Consider the following 20,119-nt stretch of genomic DNA (forward strand, 5'->3'; position numbering starts at 1 on the left):
TGGTGGTTTCCAAGGGTTGCAGGGAGCAGGGAATGAAGAGTTATGGTTTAATGGGTACAGAGTTTCACTTTTACAAAATGAAAAGAGCTCTGGAGCTGAGTGTGGTAATGGCTGCATAACAATGTCAATGTACCTAATGCCACAGAACTGTACACTTAAAAACGGTTGAATTGGTAAATTTTATTGTTGTATTTATGCATAATGTCATGTATATTCTGCCACAAATTTTTAATTAGGACAATGAAGTCTATTTTATTATGAAGTAAACATAACTAATTTCCTCCAAGATTTCACTCAAAATATTTAAGAAGTGTTTTGAAGAATACAGTATCAATAGGTATGAGGTACCTAGAATAGTCAAACTCATAGAAAGTCAAATGGTGATTGCCAGGGGCTGGGGAGAAAGGGAAATGGGGAGTTAATGTTTAATAGGTACACAGTTTCAATTTGAGAAGATAAAAATGGTTCTGGAGATGGATGGTGATAATTGCACAATAATGGAAATGTACTCAAGGTAACTGAACTACACACTCAAAAATGGCTAAAATGGTAAACTTTGTTTATTTTACCATAATAAAAAAGTTCCCTCATTACACAGATTGGGAGATTAGAGCAAGGAGTGGAAAACCTTACATATCTCACACAGTGGTTCAAAAGGTAGAAAGACTTAAATCTTCTAAAGTGATACAAATTTAGAATACACTTTCTCCTCTAAACTTAGAACAATTCAAACCTCCTATTTTTTGGGTGAAGACTTTTAGCTAGTTATACTGACACAACTACTGGGTGTAAAGAATTACCCCTATTGTAGTTTTTAACTATGTCCACAAATTCTTTTGACAAAAGGTGGAGCCTAACTCCTCACCCCTTGATTGTGGGTTAGACTTAACAACTTGCTTCTCATGAAGAAAGTGTGGCTGAAGTGACTTCTGAGAATACGTCATAAAAGGTATCACGGGGCTTCCCTTGTGGCGCAGTGGTTGAGAGTCCGCCTGCTGATGCGGGGGACGCAGGTTCGTGCCCCAGTCCGGGAGGATCCCACATGCCACAGAGCGCCTAGGCCCGTGAGCCATGGCTGCTGGGCCTGCGCGTCCAGAGCCTGTGCTCCGCAACAGGAGAGGCCGCGGTGGTGAGAGGCCCACATACCGCAAAAAAAAAAAAAAAGGCATCACGCTTCTACCTACCTCTCTTCTCAGATCACTTCCTCTGGGAGATGCAGCTGCCATGTAAAGAAACTCAAACAGCTACAGGTCTGCATATGGTAAGGCATATGGTAAGGAAATTGAGTTCTCCAGACAACAACCAGCATCAACCTGCCAGCCCAATGAGTACACCTTCTTGGAAGGAGATCCTCCAGCCCCAATCAAGCCTTCAAATGAGTGCAACCCATGAGATTTTCATGAAAAGACATGGAGGGAGCCAGAACCACTCAGCTAAACTGCTACGAAACTTCTGACCCACAGAAAATCCATGTGCTATACTATTTTTCTTTAAACTCACTTGTTGAAAGAATATACAATTTACCCTTAAACAACACAATTTAGAACTGTGCAGGCCAACTTATATGTGGATTTTTACCAACAGTAAATACTACACTATCCACAACTGGTTGAATTCGTGGATGCAGAACTGCAGATACTGAGAAACCTCAGAAATGGAAGGTTGACTGTATGTTATGTGTGAATTTTCCACTTCAAGGGTAGGTGCCCATAATCCCCACGTCATTCAAAAGTCAACTGCGGGCTTCCCTGGTGGTGCAGTGGTTGAGAGTCCGCCTGCCGATGCAGGGGACACGGGTTTGTGCCCCAGTCCGGAAGGATCCCACATGCCGCGAAGCGGCTGGGCCCGTGAGCCATGGCCGCTGAGCCTGCGCGTCCGGAGCCTGTGCTCCGCAACAGGAGAGGCCACAGCAGTGAGAGGCCGGTGTACCGTAAAAAAAAAAAAAAAAAAGTCAACCGCGTATTTATGTTCACTGAAAAGCTAACTTGTTTTTACTAGTATACATATGTAAAGACAAAAATGACACTTCTTCAGTTGAAGAATGTTTTTTAACATATCTGCAAGTTGAGTTTCAACAGAAAAAAACCTATGTAACTAGGATTTTTTAAATTCTTATTCTTGCTTAAAAAATTGTTTTAAGTATGGAAAAAACTTTTAAATATAGTTTTAAAAATATATAACCTGAAAACTGGATTAAAGGGTAGAAAATGAAGATCAAAAATACTGCACTCCTCAAGCTGTGAACAGAAAGATGACTAAAGAACAAGAAAATGAGTAGGATATCTTGTATAAAATGATGCACAAACCACCAACTACTTGAAAAGATACAGAGCAAAAGCCTGTAACTATTCTGCTAGGTGGGGCAGCTAACAAAAAGGGGAAAAGCAAGCAGGTAAAACTGAAAAAGACAGACCCAACCACAAAGGGTCTTCAACAATTTTAACATTTTGTTTTTTACAATGCTACTGTCGAAAGAAATGAATCTGCTCTCCAAGAAAATACATGGAAGCACCACCAAAATTATCAATTTCGGAGACTTCTCAAACCACAGCCAAAAAGAATTCATGTAAGGAGCCGCTCACACATACATCATTAAAAGCAGGGAGGGCAGGGAATACATCTCTTTCCAACCTACTCTTCCCTAAATATTCCAAATACATGACCCTAAAGGCTGCTAAAGCAACAATAACAAGAACTATAATTTAGGTAGATTTCTCTGGCCACAGGAGACTTTGTGGAGAACTGAATGTAACTAAAGGCTAACACATGAGTTAGGAGTTTATTTCCTTAGTCAAGGACCAAGCTAGCACAATAAATGGAACTGGAAATAAGTAGGCAGCGCATGACTGGCATGCAGGTAATGCCATTAACAGAAACAAGAGATAGAATGACTTCAGAAACTAAAATACTGGTTTGACATGTAAAATACATTAAGCGGAATTTTAAAACGTTACAATTAAAATAAAACTTTACCTCTATATTACACCTCACAATTAACAAAGCCATCAGTTTTATGAAGAAACTAAGGCCAAGAGAGGTTAAGTAAATATACAAGGTCATACAGGCCCTTTTCTAGATATTCCAAATCCCAGACCGAAAAATCTCCTTTCTAACTCCCAGAAATTACCCTTTTTCTACATCACTACCCTTACCTGGATCTAAATTGTTATCAAAACATTTTCATCAAAAATTAAGCAAAAAAAGTGGTTGACTCAAAGAAAATCTGGCCTGGGTTTAGGTTCTATCCTCACTTGTAATTTTTCTTTCAGATTAGAGGTTCCCATCCTTATTCCCTTCTCTTGCTAACTTTAAATTTTATTTTCAGGGCTTCCCTGGTGGCGCAGTGGTTGAGAGTGCGCCTGCCGATGCAGGGGACACGGGTTCGTGCCCCAGTCCGGGAAGATCCCACATGCCACGGAGCGGCTGGGCCCGTGAGCCATGGCCGCTGGGCCTGCGTGTCTGGAGCCTGTGCTCCGCAGCGGGAGAGGCCACAACAGTGAGAGGCCCGCGTACCGCAAAAAAAAAAAAAAATTAATTTTCTTCTCTCTTACGTTCACTCCACAACCTGAAACATTTTAATTTTTAGCTAACCAAAGTTATCACTCAAATAGCTACTAACAAATAGCAAAACTAACAGTAGTTTATCTTCTTTCAGCTGGTCTCCAAGCTCTACTAGTAATCAATATTAACCAAAGAGAAGCAGTAAATAAGAAAAACAAAAACATCAGTGATTATGCTCAAACAGAATGAGTTAATAAAGTAAAATCCACATGAAGGCAGTATTAAATATGACTAGTGATTAAGCATTTGGGACTCTGGAGTCAGACTTGGAAATTTGGTCAAGACTCCAACCTAACCTTGGTCATAACCAAGTAACTCTCTCCCAGTCTCAGTCTCCCTAAAATCTTAAATTTCTCACCTATACCACTGTAACAATAGTACTTTCCTCTAAGATATACTATCTACACAGCAAAATACATGACACTATCATCATCTATAAACGTTAGTCATTATAATTGTTATTTTAGACCTATATCTTTTTCAGGCACAGGAGGGGGAAAAAAGGGAAAAAAATGGGAGTAGGGGAGACAGAGGTACTTAAGGGGGGAAAAGAAGCAACCCAGCAATTGTTCCAGTTACTACTGGTACTGTATATTTCAATGCAAAGAAAATAATGAAATATTTATCAAAAACCCAAGTTGAGTGAATCTGTCCTTGAACAACTGCTGTAAACAAATTTCACGAATGTCAGGATTAGAGTTAACTGAACCTGGTCGGGCTTCCCTGGTCACACAGTGGTTAAGAATATGCCTGCTAATGCATGGGACACAGGTTCCATTCCTGGTCCAGGAAGATCCCACATGCCGCGGAGTAGCTAAGCCCGTGCGCCACAACTACTGAGCCTGAGCTCTGGAGCCTGCAAGCCACAACTACTGAGCCCACGTGCCACAACTACTGAAGCCTGCGTGCCTAGAGCCCATGCTCCACAATAAGAAAAGCCACAACGAGAAGCCCACACACCGCAACGAGGAGTAGCCCCCACTCACCGCAACTAGAGAAAGCCCGCGCACAGCAACGAAGACCCAACATGGCCATAAATAGATAGATAAATAAATTTATATTTAAAAAAAACACCCTGGTCACTGAATAATCGTTATCCTGATACTACTGCTTGGAGTAACATCATCAATAGGAAAAATTTAAAGAAAAATAATCACAAATAGTAAACGTTACGTGGTTCTTTTCTATAAATAAAGGCCATTCACTTCCAGTTCAACTTCTCAATCACATTTAAAATGCATGTTCTTAGACAAGTAACTTGAAAATCCACTAAGTTAAGGAATACATAAAATACAAGCCCTCTGAAGCATAAAAATTAAGGGGGGAGAAGAGGGGTTGTTCTCATCGTAATTTTACATAAATCAAGGTGGAAACTCAATTAGGAGTACTACACACAGCTCTGACCCAGAAAACACAAATATCCTATTCTATTCTAACAGATTTATTGAACTCTAATCTCAATTTTACATCAGAAAATAAATACCATATATGTATATCTAAATACCTACAATCTTTCGGACTCGCCTACCTCTTCTGCTCTAAGTGAGCTAACAAGATACAACAGTATAACAACAACAACAAAAAAGTTCTGTGTTCAAAATAAATGAGCAACTGACCAGTTATTAGGCCATCCTGGCAAAGTGTTCAAAAGTTACAATTTTTTTAATCTCAGAAAAATAATGAAATGAAATAAACTCTAATTTTAGCTACACTGATCTGTTAATATAAATTGCTTTAAAAATAAACTTTACTTAACTTTTCAAAAACAAACACTTCTACTGAATGCCTATGATTCACTGAAAAACTAAATGCAGTAACAAATCGTAACACCACTCAATCCTCAAATATACAAATATTATTAAAAGATGATACTCTTATTCGTCAAAAGATTTCTATTACAGCAATTAACATTCACAACTTTTTTAACAAGCGTTGTTTATAAACTTAAGGCAGCATAACCTTCCAAGGGAGAAAACATACTCGTTTTTTTTTTTTTTTAAGTCATTTGAAAGGTTCTCAGTGCACCTTGCTCACTTCCTCTCAGTTTCTGTTCCAAGTAATGAACTGACTTTTTGGAAGTCGGATCTTAAGGAATAATTTGAAATACAAAACCACTTCAAAAATTGTTTCAAGAGATTTCTATAATGGATTAAAAAGTTAGGAACTGTTACCCCTTAAAACAATTTACTTCATGAAATACCAGATTAAAAGTCAAGCCCTATAATTTGTTTTAAACAACTACCTAAATCTAAATTGGAACACTCAACTGCATTTAGAACACAATTTTCACTCATTTAGAAAAGTAAACTGGCTATTTGTTGTGTTTTTTTCCTACCTTTCTACCAATCCATAAAGCCATACTGACCACATGGATTTTGTCTTTTACTTTAGAAGCACAAAAACTTCAAATTTGGACTATTCCATCTGAAATATTCTTAACTTTTAATTCTTTCTGCATTTCAATTTACTTAATAGTTGTTTTCAGACTGCCCAGGAAACTGAAGCCAAGCAATCTTATTGCAAGAAACTGAAAGGCTTCCAAGAATAACACAGGGATAAAGTTGACTCTCATTACAGTTTACAAACGGACATTTGATTTGCTCACCACACGGTACTTACAATTTCCAACAGGACTGCACAGGAAGGTGTTGGGTTCTTCTCTGTAATCTTTATGTTTTCCAGTTTGTTTTTTTAGTTTGTATCCTCTGAAATAAAATCCAAGTTCTTTGAAGATACTTAACCTATGGCTACTTGACATAGAGTTACTTCAGTCAGCTACCCATATTTCTGTTTTAAAGTTTTCATATGGTTATCTCCAGAATTAGCCAAGTTCCTTGGATTTAAGATTTTAAAGTCTTTATTATTCCATGTACTTGTAACTGTTGTACTTATCCACTCCAGATGAAATATCCAATTTACGAGCCAAAAAGCAAAAACAAAAAGAAAATTTCACATCTGAAGAGCATTCCTAAACATCAGCATAAACAGAGACACACAGCTATCTCAATACTACCATGCTGCTGGGAAACTGCAACATCTTAAATTTCCATGTAAATAAAAGATAAAAGCAGAAAAACTGTATTCGTTCAATGTCTTCATTTAGAAAAGCTGTCCCATTGTGACATGAAAAGGGCTGAGGTCAAAAATTCCTAAAACTTTAAATAAAGGTAAAAATAAACTGCCATGAAACTTCAGCAATATTTAAACAGTAATTTGAAACTGCAGAGAAATTACTCAGTACACAAATCAAACATATCTTACAGTTCTGGCTGAAGAACACCAACAACAGGGGAGGGATTGGGGGGGGGGCAAAAATACCACCAGCTGAAATACTTTAACCAGTTATATAATCCGTTTGAACCAAAATACTGAAGAAATGCCTGGGTCTCTTTAAAGCTTGTAGAATTGTTCACTACTACCAATTCACTTCAGAGATGATTCTTGCCAATTTTAATAAACTTCTGGGGCAAAATTATCCAGAAACATTGTAATTCCAAAATGGCCACTTGAAATATCCGGGGCCTTTTACACAAAACCTAGAAGATGATCTTCATATCTGAGTAATTCAATCACCTGTAAAAGTTATAAAAAACAATTTAAATTACACAGTGAGCTTTAATTTTGAGCTAAAAATTAATTCCCATCCTAAACAGTCAACCTCTGGAGAGAAATGCACTTCTATACCAAGCAAGCACCCAAAAAAAGTCAACAGTATGAAAAGGACTTCAGGATATGTAGAGACAAGGGAAAAACGATGGGAGATGGTATTATGGAGGGCAAGCGCTGATTTCAACTGGGAAGGGGGTGCGGATATAAGCTAACAGGATTATATAAGCAAACCTCCTTATACTTTGAGTAAATATTACGAACTATGAAACGAGCAAACAATCTTACAAAAGACATTCTGTATTTTCTATTCAATCCACCAAAGGAAAACGAATAGACAGGTGTGCTGCCACCGAGCATTATTACTAAATGCAACTTAGAGAATGAGGGATATAAAGAGAAAGACGCTCCCTCCAAATCAGAATGTCCAAAAGAAGAGGCATGTTTTCCCCGCTCAGAGTAGGAAGGTTAGTGCCTGAGAAGTGGGGCTAGAACATTCCTTAAATTCGCCCGAACGTGAGACTTACCCGGCTTCTAAGGGCAGCAGGAGATGTGAGGATTCCCAATTTCCTTGAATTAACGAAACAGGTTTCTTTCTCACAGCACTGAGGGGGTGGAAGAACCTAGCCCTTCTCGTAAACCGCGTTCAGAGTGGTTCTCTCCCCCAAACAGACCAGTCCCCTCAGACCCCACGGGACTCAGAGGGACTAGACAGCGCTCGCCTCAGTCCACAGCTCGGGCCACGGACCTCGAGAGGCGGGCTGACCGGCCGCGCTGAGAAACCACCGAAGGCCACAACTCGGCCTCGACTCCCTCAGCCCTCCGAGAGCGGCAGCGGTGCGGAAGGAGGCGGGCGCGTGCGAGAGGCCGGAGCGGGGAAGACCAAGCACGGACGGCGCCGGACTCGTTCCCAGCCTCCGCCAAACAACCCCCCCCACCAGCCGCCCAGGCTAAGCCACCCACCCCCTCCCCACAACTGCCACCTCCGCTCCACCCGGGCCAACACCTAGAAGGGCCTCCCCGCGCTGTCCTTCCCTCTCTCTCCTTGCTCTCCCGCCACCTCCCCCCCGCCGCCGCCCGCGGACAGCCTCACACCTCGCGCAGCCAACGCCGCTCCCGACCCCTCAAACCTTAACGCCGACACGGGCACCCCCCCTCCCCTCCCCAGAACCCGGCGCCGAGCCCAGAGGACGCTGTTACCTTCTGCGACACCAGAGGTGCCCCTGGCCTAGGGATGCCGCTGAGCTCGATCCCGGGAGGAGGTTTTCGGTACTTTGAATAATCCCCTTTTGCCGCTTTTCCCTCCCCCACAACCAGTCTCAGTCCCAAAATGGCGCCGACCCGATCCGCAATGTTCTGGGCCAAGTCTCGCGAGATCGGGGAAGGTGGCGAGGCGGGGAAGGAACTAGAGGAGCTGAGGAGACGGGAGGGGAAAGGCGGGGCGAGGAGAAGGAGGAGGGAGATAGGGTGTGGAAGAATCGGTGCGAACGAACCTACTGGGCGGGGCAGCAGGAGGAGTTCCTCCACCAAAGAACCTTCTGGCCCAAGCAACCGCTCACGCCCCGGCCAAACAAGCTCCGCCCCCTACGTCGGGCGGCTGGGGGGAGGGGAGGAGGGCGTGGTTATGCCTGAGGGCGGGGCTTCGAGGAGGTCCCGGAGGCAGGGGCGCGCAGGGGGCGGTGGCTCCGCGCGGTGACGTCAGGAGCAGCTGGAGTTGGGGATTACCCCCTGCTGCTGACGTGAGGACGGTGAACAATCGGGAAGGTTCGGTGGAAGGGGGAATTCCCCGCTGCTCCCTGAGGAGCCCCTCCTCCTTCCCTTCCCCCAGTCCGGGGCCAGCCAGGAGCCTGGGATGGTGGGGCCTCTGGGGGGGCGGCCAGAGGGGAACGCTGCTTCGGGAGGCGGCCGCGCGGGCTCGAGTGGCGCGCGCCGCGGCGTCTTCCACTGCTAGATGTTCGGAGGTGCCGCGGCGCGCGCGATGCGCGGAGTACCGCGCTGGGGCCTGGGCGGCTGCGAGATCACAGGCTCGCCTGTACACTGCCCCTCCGCGGGCGGAGCGCCGGCAGGGTTGGCGCAGGGCTAATCGGGCGCCCTGAAGCAGTGGATCCACTACCGTGTGCAAATATTAGAGGGTGTCGGACATAAATAATATACGTATGCGAGTCTGGTGACTGAAGAGGCGAGACTCGCTCTTTGGAAACGAAGCCCAGATTCTGAAGGGATAAAAATGGCTACTGGATATAATCGTGCTAATTATCGTTTCTCTCTTTATTAAATCTACAGCAGGGGAGAATTATTTCAAGTGTCTCGGTCCCACACAGCTCAGACGATTTTGTGTAGAATTCTGTAGGCGTCACCATTTTCTAGTTGCGATACCTTTTCGCGTTGTAACTGAAGGCTCACTTTGAAACCTGTGAAATTGGCCTTCCAAGAGGAAGAAAAGTAACAATGTTTGTTTACGGATTATGTGGGGGGAAGGTGTATTAACGAGGGAAAATCCAGAGAATAAAAAGTACTTGGCTCTTCGCCCTCCTCCAAGCCACAAAGACTTCATACACGGAAACTTTATGGTTCTTTTATATGCATTATGGGGTTTGTAGTTTAATGAACTGCTTCTAAAAGCTCCCTGAAAGAATATTTGAATGTAAACTCACCAAAAATTACACCTCCCAATCTTTTACTCTTCGTAGGGGAGGTGGACACTTGGCAATTAATAATGCCTCGCTGAGTGCAAAGGAATTAACACTTGATAGATTCCTTGTCTGTGCCAAGCACTTAATCCTTATTCCAGTCTCTGAAGTGGGTGTTACTTTCCTCATTTTGTAGATGAGGAAACTGGTTCAGGTTACACGACATGGAAGTTGGGTGCCACAACTTGCCTGTACCAGACTTTATCACAAGTCCGTTTGGGTCTTAATTCACCTTCTTTCCACCACACCACATTACTTCTGTAGCAGTAACTTATGTTTTGGGACAAGACCTGCTTCTCCTTCTGTTTCTAAGCATGTTGTCAATTCAATAAACAAAGGAAAAGTATTGATAATTTAAAAACACTAATTGTGGGCCTCCCTGGTGGCGCAGTGGTTGAGAGTCCGCCTGCCGATGCAGGGGATACGGGTTCGTGCCCCGGTCTGGGAGGATCCCATATGCCGCGGAGCGGCTGGGCCCGTGAGCCATGGCCGCTGGGCCTGCGCATCCGGAGCCTGTGCTCCGCAACGGGAGAGGCCACAACAGTGAGAGGCCCGCATACCGCAAAAAAAAAAAAAAAAAAAAACACTAATTGTGCCTTTCCTATGGCAAAAGACATTGTAAAGTTGAAAACCAAATAATGAAGTAGAGAAACAGTTGTAACATGGATGACAAAAAGGTTAATATTTAATTATAGACACTTGGCTGCTATCCTTAATATCTAATAATGTTTAATTTACATAGTAAATATATCAAGAGCTCTTAGAAATTAAGGAACAGATAACCATACTGACTCTTAAAGAGTAAAGGACATGAACAAGCTAATCCTGTATGTGTCAGTAATTATACGGAAAGATGCTCTACCTCACTAAAATCAGAAACATCGAAAATAAAACTAATAGTGACGTACTACTTTCTCCTAGCAGATCGGCAAAGATTTAAGAGTAAAACCTAGATGAAGGTATAAGGAATAGGCATTTGCATTAATCCGTATCAGCTGCTCTTCTACATCTTAGAATTTTTATTTGTAAAAAATAGGAAAGGTGTCCAATAATTTATAAAGGTACTCATTGATAAGTTGCTTAAAAGTACAAAAAAAAAACCGGAAACAACCCAAATGCATATAAATACAGTGAGTAAATAATGGTATATCCATAGATGGAATATGAAGCTGTTAAAAATGAGGATATAGGGCTTCCCTGGTGGCGCAGTGGTTGAGAGTCCACCTGCCGATGCAGGGGACGCGGGTTCGTGCCCCGGTCCAGGAAGATCCCACATGCTGCGGAGCGGCTGGGCCCGTGAGCCATGGCCGCTGAGCCTGTGAGTCCGGAGCCTGTGCTCTGCAAAGGGAGAGGCCACAACAGGGAGAGGCCCGCAAAAAAAAAAAAAAAAAAAAGGTCACATGAAAAGATGTTCATAGCATACCATTAAGAAAAATAAGAGGTAGATTATAGGACTGTCCATTTTTTGTCATCTAAAAAAAGTATATATCAAAGGATAAAGTCTGACTGAATAGATACCAAAATGTTACCAATGCTTATTTCCAGGTAGCAGAATAATAGAGGATCTTTACTCTTCATACCTGTTAAGGGCCTATGTTACTTTTCTAATCATTAGGAAAAAGCTAACTAAAAAATTAAATACAAGAACTTGTCTCCAACCAGTAACATGTTCTCCATTATTTTATTCATTTAGTGAAATCTAAACAAAGGATTTATCACATAATAGAGTATTTTAATTTATTAATGAACATACATTATAGTAGTTTGAAAGAACACTTTTTTAACCAAGCCCTATATAAGAAATATTGAATAAGTTTGGTAATTCTTTCAATGATTTTATAAATATTAGTCACAAAGAGATTAAGTAGCTTGCTCCAAAATAATGTTAGCCCAAGTATATATGATGTGTAAATGAAGGTATTCATTTCCAACTTACTTGTAATAGTGAAAACCAGAGAACCTAAATGTCTACCAACCGAGTACTGGTTAAAAAGCTAAGGTACATCCATATAGTAGAATGCTGTACAGCTGTTAAGAATAAGGTAGGCCAACATATGCAAAGATGTTCAATATGTTAAGAGATAAAAGTATGTGGCAGGGCCTTCCCTGGTGGCCCAGTGGTTGAGAGTCTGCCTGCCAATGCAGGGGACACGGGTTCATGCCCTGGTCCGGGAAGATCCCACATGCTGCAGAGCGGCTAGGCCTGTGAGCCATGGCCGCTGAGCCTGCGCGTCTGGAGCTTGTGCTCCACAACGGGAGAGGGCACGACAGTGAGAGGCCCGCGTACCGCAAAAACAAAAAACAAAACAAAAAAAAGTATGTGGCAAAACAGTATATATAGCATCAGAATGTATTATTTTTCAAAGTAGGTATATTTATATAGAAGTAACTAAAGAATAACTTTAATATCATCAAATCAGGATTTTTTTGTTTTCTTCACTGCTATACTATTTGAATATACTATTTTATAATAACTTAATGTTTAAAACTTTATTGCCCCAAAATCTGCAGCAATTGGGGAGCAAAATAAAATATTTCTGTAGGAAACCATGTGACTATATCCAGTGTTCCTTTTCTGTGTTCCCATTGTACAACCCTGTGCTTACCTCTATGACTATCTACCCATTTTTACCTCTACCTTGATCCTAGAAAGTGTCCAGGAGCTTCCTTATCATCCCCCACACTTATTATACTAGATTATAGTTGCTGATTTCCTTACTTGTCTCTACCATGGAACTCAAAGATCCCTGAAAGCAACAACTATGTCTTATTCATACTTATTCGTAGCAACTAGTATAGTTTCAGCCACAGCATAAATATTTGTTAAATGCATGCCTTCCCCACTTTTAGTCTTTGTTTTAGCCACACACTACTCGCAGTTCTCAGAATTTCCCTTGTTCTTGAACATTCTGTGCAGATATTATTCCCTTTTACTAGATTACCATTCTCCTCTCCACTCTCTACTTTGCAGATTCTTATTTCTTATCCCTAGAGACCCTGTTCAAATGGCACTGAGGTAAATAACCATCAGATAAAGGTTGGAACATCCTTCTCTGGACTCTCACATGGACTTACACTCACTTTTATCACTTTGTGTCCCTCCCTTTCTAGACAGTGAGACTGTGGTCAGGGACACTGTTCTATTCATCCTCTGCCCCTAAATCAATGCTCAGCCCATAGAACATCTTCAGTGAATATGACTGGCTGGGTGGTTGAATGAAGGGTCCAGAACCCACTCAGCTCCGTTCCTATGCACCAGCACAGACTGACCAGTCTCTGAGGTCACTGCCGAGGTACAGAGGTCCTCTCATATTCTCTGTTTACTGCCGATTGTGGTCCTACTATTGCACTCTGGTGGTTCACAGACAATCCGAGTTGAGGCTCAAATATCTCGCTTGAAGAAAATCAGAGACTCACACAGGTTTTCTCCTTGCTATCATAAAAAATATTTGCTTGCTCTTCTTTTTTCTTGGCAAGTTTCAAAACTTTGTGCTGATCTGATTAATGGGTCCCTCTCCTCAATGGATTTGATAAGTGGAGAGCCCATTCCCGTTTTGTCCATTGCTGTGTCCCCAGCACCTGGCACGATGTTGGGCACAGAGTAGGCACGCCATAAATATTTCCTGGATGAGTGAAGGATTGGTTAATGAAAATGAAAATATTTTGAAGAGAAATGTTTCAGGAACAATCCTGCTCTACAAGAAATAAAAAGGGTTTTTTTCCAGTTATGTAACAAATGAAAAAATGATAGAGTATAACTCTAACTTTGAAAAGATCTGTTTTGTCCTTAATCTTGTCGACATTTAAAGATAAATTTGATTGATAAGTTTGGGGTTCATTAGTAAAAATTTTTAAGTATAGAAGTTGTACACGTAGAAAGTTTGACAGACACAGAAGAGTATAAACAAATGAAAATTACCTATAATCCACCACCCAGACATAACGGCTCTTAAATATTAATGTATTCCTTTTAAGTATTTGTTCTTTGTATATCTTTGTATCATAGCTTTATATCCAGGACTTCCCTGGTGATCCAGCGGTAAAGAATCCGCCTCCCAATGCAGGGGACGCGGGTTAGATCCCTGGTCAGGGAACTGAGCCCTGTGCACCACAGCTACTGAGCTCGCGCACCTCAAATAGAGAGCCTGCGTGCCGCAAACGATAGAGCCCCCGTGCCCCGGAGCCTGCATGCCACAACTAGAGAAGAGAAAACCCGCACGCCACAACTAGAGAGAAGTCCGCGCGCCACAACAAAGATTCCCCCATGCCGCAACTAAGACCCAGTGCAACCAAAAATAAAACAAAATAAATAAATAATAAATAAATAAATCTTAAAAAAAGAAACATTTATTTAAAAAAAAATTTAATAAACCTTTATATCCATTTTTTTAATCCATGTGTTCAAAATTTCCCATATTTAAAAAATTCTGGGCTTCCCTGGTGGTGCAGTGGTTGAGAGTCCGCCTGCCGATGCAGGGGACAGGGGTTCGTGCCCGGGTCCGGGAAGATCCCACATGCTGTGGAGCGGCTGGGCCCGTGAGCCATGGCCGCTGAGCCTGTGCATCCGGAGCCTGTGCTCCCCAGCGGGAGAGGCCACAACAGTGAGAGGCCCGCATACCGCAAAAAAAAAAAAAAAAATTCTTCCTTTTGTCTATGTTCCATTTTAAGGATTAACATAACATTTGATTTCTAAATTTAAAAATTTTTTTACTAGTCTTTATGATCTCTTTATTTTAACACAGTAAGGATGGTTACTATTTTTGAGCCACTTTTCTAACCTGCCTTCCACTAGAAAAGGTTCCTGATCCTGTTAAGTTTCACTCAATTAAATTCATGATTATAAATTTAAATTTACCAAGCATTTTCTCCTTTTGATGAGTTTTTCAATTGTACATAGAATTAATTACTGGAGAATTGACCACTTACTCCTTAATCAAAGCCGATACGTGGGTTGACAATTATTCCTCCCGGATCCAGTTATGGGTGGCCCAGTTTTCCTAACTGGCACTTCCACATCTGTATTCCTCCCTCTGTCCTAGAAGGTATGGAGGAACACTATTAGCATGAACACAATTATCAACAAAATTTTTAAATGTTCTCTCCAATATGTGACTTCCAAAACACAGACTCTTCTTGCATGGCATCTATAATTTTAAAGCTACAGCAGGAATAAATGCATGTAAATCATTGTACATAAAGTGAAGAAAACGTTTTGTAGAGTTTTTAAAAGATTTGTGATCTATTTCAATATGTTGTTTCCTCTGCCATCTCTAGAAATGGTATACGAGGAACCCTGGAGGTGTAACTGCCACCACCCCCTATACACCTTTTTACTGACCAAGTGGCATGAGAGAAATTCAGTCAAGAGCTGGGCTACTCTGCTACCTCTTGATTCTAGGTACAATAAATATGTGGGACACTGCTTAGGAATATTCTCTGTGATGGCATTTCCCTGGTATTTATCCTCTTAGCTTTCCAAATTCATTTTGGGGTAGCACCCTCCAAAACTTTTGGTTCTGAATACCCATTTTGTGAAAAGAAATCCATCATGTACTTTAGAAACTTTATTGAACCAATAGCTTCCCAGTGCAATTCAGTGGAAACCCCTGCCTCTCCAAATAATACTACTTAAATGCATTAATGCCTCTTGTAACACTGAGTCTAATTGCCTAAAGAGTCTATAGGGATACCGACTGGAGGCTAAATGGCATGATCAAAAGCCAGTCAAAGTATATCAGATATGGAAGTAAAACTAAAGATTTCTCATTTTGATACCTAGTATTAAGCCTTTAAGTTTCAGAATTAAACAATCATAGATCACTTCAACTTTACTAAGACCAGAAGCTGCGTTGACACTAACTGGCTTTTAAAAAATTCATAGGAATTAATATGGTAATAGTTTATGTTATCAGAGCATCTTTTAAATTTTCACCTTTTTCTTCCTTTTTAATTATGAAAATGATACAAGTTTATTATAAAATCAAATAATACAAAAGTGTATAAATTAAACAGCAAAGTCCTACTGTATAGCTCAGGGAACTATATTCGATATCTTGTAATAAACTATAATGAAAAAGAATCTGAAAAAGACTATATATATATATATATATATATAGTCTTTTTCAGTTGTATACAAGTATACAACTGAATCACTTTTCTGTATACCAGAAACTAACACAACATTGTAAATCCACTATACTTCCATAAAACATTTAAACATTAGAAAAAAAACCTATTGGAGATAAATAACATTCATGGAGGACGTCCTAAGCATCAGTACTCTGCATAGATGGCTCAATTCATTTTAGGTCAAGGATCATTGTGAGAATCTAATGGTAATAATGTACACCATCCCCAGGGGGAAAAAAAGTACATTTCTACATACATACAAAAGGTACATGCTCTGTCAGAGGGTGCACAACCCCCTGTAGCCCATCTGACAATGATCTAGGAGAGTCAGGGGTGTCTCTAAATTAAGAACCACAGTCCGACTCACAGACATAGAAAACAAACTTATTACCAAAAGGGAAAGGAGGGGGGAGGGATGAATTAGGAGTTTGGAATTAACATATACACACTACTATATATAAAATAGATAAGCAATAAGGGCCTACTGTATGGCACAGGGAACTATATTCAATATCTTGTAATAACCTATAATGGAAAAGAATCTGAAAGAGAACAAATATATAAATATGTATAACGGAATCACTTTGCTGTACACCTGAAACTAACACAACATTGTAAATCAGCTATACTTTACTAAAAAGTTGTTTGTTTTGAAAAAAAAAAGACTATATAAATTAGAAGTGGGCTTCCCTGGTGGCACAGTGGTTAAGAATCTGCCTGCCAATGCAGGGGACATGGGTTCGAGCCCTGCTCCAGGAAGATCCCACATGCCGCGGAGCAACTAAGCCCATGCACCACAACAACTGAGCCTACGCTCTAGAGCCCACGAGCCACAACTACTGAAGCCCGTGCGCTCTAGAGCCCACGAGCCACAACTACTGAAGCCCGTGCGCTCTAGAGCCCGTACTCCGCAACAAGAGAAGCCTGCGCACCACAATGAATGGTAGACCCCGCTCACCGCAACTAGAGAAAGCCTGCGCGCAGCAACGAAGACCCAACACAGCCAAAAATAATGAATTTTTAAAAATCAATAAAAAAATAAATAAAAGCACTCCTTTACGAGTGGACATCTGGTTTAAAAAAATAAATTAAAAAAATAATAAATTAGAAGTAAAATCCTACTATACCTCCAGAGTTAAGCTTTTGTGAACGGTTTGTTGTGATCCTTGTAGGTTCTTTCCTATGCATACGTGTTGTACACATATATATTTTAACAAATTGGTCTATACATACTATTCTGCAATTTGTTTTTTCAACTTAGTAATGTATGGACATCTTTCTATGTCAGTACACTTAGTGCTAACTTATTTTTAAGAACTGTGTAATAATCCATTGGAAGAATTCACCTTATTTAACCAGTGTCTTATGGAAGAACATTTAGATTGTATCTAATTTTTTCTTCTATAAACTGTAGAGTAATAAATGTTTCTGAATTTAGAGGGTGTGTCTGGAGAGGAAGGAGAGGGCAGTGGTGGAAAAATTATGGTAATATGCCAGAGGGTGACCCATTGAGCCAAGGATGGTAGTTTAAAAGGAAGATTTGACAAAATAACATTATTTATTGAGCATTTATGATGAACCAGGTCCTAGATAGATGCGATCCATGCTGCCATTTTTCATTAATAGTGTTACTACTTTTACTTTAATAGACTCAGATTCACCTGGATTCCACATAGTAAAGGAAAGATCATGGGCTTTGGAATTAGGCAGACCTTGGCTTGAATACTAGCTCAATTCAATTCAGATTTAATTATATGAGGCACTGTTGTGCTGTTGAGGATACAGAAATGATTAAAACACAATCTGTCCTCCAGACTCTTACAATCTGAGGGATGAAGCTGACATAATATCTGTTTTGTTCACTGCTGTATCCTCCAGTGCCTAGAACACTGCTAGCAATAGTAACCACTCAACACCTGTCAAGTGTACGGATCTCAAGACTTTATCCCAAGTGCTATGTTAGAGGTATGCAGAGTGCTGTGAGGTGGCTTTCAAAGAACTCTTTAAAAAAGCTGCGTCTGGGGGCTTCCCTGGTGGCGCAGTGGTCGAGAGTCCGCCTACCGATGCAGGGGACACGGGTTCGTGCCCGGGTCCGGGAAGATCCCACATGCTGTGGAGCGGCTGGGCCCGTGAGCCATGGCCGCTGAGCCTGCGCGTCCGGAGCCTGTGCTCCGCAACGGGAGAGGCCACAACAGTGAGAGGCCCGCGTACCGCAAAAAAAAAAAAAAAAAAAAGCTGAGTCTGATGAGTTGAACAGAATTCCAGGAGGCAAGGGCCTTCCAGTTAAAATCTGTTGCAGAGCCAGAGGTGCAAAGGTGAAAATAAACCAGAGCAAGGCATTTCCAAAGATGCAAAAGAAGTGACTGCCACCACACAGACTGCTAGGAGCCGTGAGGGAGGACCAGAGAACAACACAGAGAACACATCCCAAGAGCCTTGACCCTGTGCTAGGGAGATTAGGTATTTATCCTGAAGGCTTTGGAGAATCTTTATTTTAAGTAAGAAAGAGACATGTTGGATTCATGTTTTAACAAAGGGCCTCCTTGTAATCCTCTGAAGAAGAGATTAGGAAAATGAAACTCCACGAAGGGAAAAGCTAAAATGCTATGGCAGTAATCCAGGTGAAAGATGATGATGCCTTGAGACTGCCGTGGCCATCTTTCAGTTTCTCCTACACACCATAATTCTCCTCCATGATTCTTCTAACACACCACGATTGTGTAAAGGGTCATCACACAAACTGTTTCTTTTGGCTGGAACACACGTGATCTCCCACTTTCTGCCACCTGTTCTTACGAATTTTCAAGTTTCAGCCTAAATGTCACTTCCTTAGGTAGTTGTCCCTGACCCCCTAGTTCCCCTTGTACTCTCCCTTATAGCACTGATCGTAACTATAAGTTCAACCGTTACTTTTATGGTTATTTTTTTGCTATATGCCTCACCCACTGGACTCTGGATTTCATGAGGAATTGAGTGAGTGAATAGGTGAATGGACAGAGAAAGATATGAACAGATTCAAGAGTGGATACAGAACATGTTATGTTTAAATGTTTGTGAAGGTAAGGCAAGAAAAAACTAGTTTCTAATTTGGTCACCTGTGTTGATGCTGGTGGCATTTTCTGAGCTATGAAATCAAAGCAGAGAAACAAATTAGGTGGAAGATGGAAATCACAATTCAGATTGGGACATGTAGTGAGTATGAATCTCAGATCACAAACTCAAATGCTCAAGAAATAGAACTCATCTAGGTTTCCATAATAAGCCCTATATCTCAGTGTTAATTTCAGTAACCTCCAGCGCTGACTCCAATGATAACTAAGGCTACTGATTTTCTCAGTCATAACTATCCTGCTTCACTCTTGGAGTTATTTTGCATCTATTTTATTTGTGTCTTTTCCTCCTTTTTTTTTTTCTTTTTCTTCCTAATTTTCTCTCTTTCCAAGCCATTAAGTCATTAAAGCAAAGTTGTCACAGTTGTTTGACATCTCTGTCAAGATTCCAACAAAAGTATGTGTGCTTATAAATTAGAGCATGAGTGATCTTGATTGGAAATAAAGAGATGATTTCTGGTAGAAATTTACTAAATATTAGAATGGATAACAGAGTAGTTTGAAGAATTGCCATCTTTTAAGTTTCAGACTTGAAAGAAGTTTAAAGTGGAGACTTTAAAAAAAAATGGCAGGGGAGGACTTCCCTGGTGGTGCAGTGGTTAAGAATCTGCCTGCCAATGCAGGGGACACAGGTTGAAGTCCTTGTCCAGGAAGATCCCACATGCTGCAGAGCAACTAAGCCCGTGAGCCGCAACTACTGAGCCCACGTGCCACAACTACTGAAGCCCGCGGGCCTAGAGCCCATGCTCTGCACCAAGAGAAGCCACCGCAACGAGAAGCCCGCGACCCGCAACGAAGAGTAGCCCCCGCTCGCTGCAACTAGAGAAAGCCTGCGTGCAGCAACTAAGACCCAGCCAAAAATAAGTAAATAAATAAATTTTTAAAAAATGGTGGTGGGGCACCTAGCCAGCACTCCTTCCATTTGAAAACAGAATGCCGGTTTCTTAAGAGAACCATTCTGTGTAGTATGAGTGGGACTGATCCCACCCCATTAGCCATTTCCCTCCCTATTCCTCAGTTCCA

General features: G+C 41.4%; 1 protein-coding gene across 3 annotated transcripts in view; it reads right to left on the reverse strand.

Annotated features, from left to right (window-relative positions):
• Positions 1-8,541, reverse strand: part of GPBP1 (GC-rich promoter binding protein 1) — a 72,641-nt gene extending 64,100 nt beyond the window's left edge. The window contains exons 1-2 of one of the 3 annotated variants that reach the window (XM_082623781.1): positions 8,368-8,541; positions 6,181-7,134 (exon numbers count right to left, since the gene is read on the reverse strand). The gene's annotated coding sequence lies outside the window, so the exon portion shown is untranslated. Of the gene's footprint in view, positions 1-6,180; positions 7,135-7,694; positions 7,994-8,367 lie in introns of those variants that run through there. The other 2 variants (XM_082623783.1, XM_082623782.1) reach the window with 2 other exon arrangements.
• Between the last annotated feature and the right edge of the window lie 11,578 nt (positions 8,542-20,119).

Source organism: Mesoplodon mirus (assembly GCF_964341445.2).
Source record: "Mesoplodon mirus genome assembly, chromosome: 5".
In the NCBI taxonomy this organism is placed as follows: domain Eukaryota; kingdom Metazoa; phylum Chordata; class Mammalia; order Artiodactyla; family Ziphiidae; genus Mesoplodon; species Mesoplodon mirus.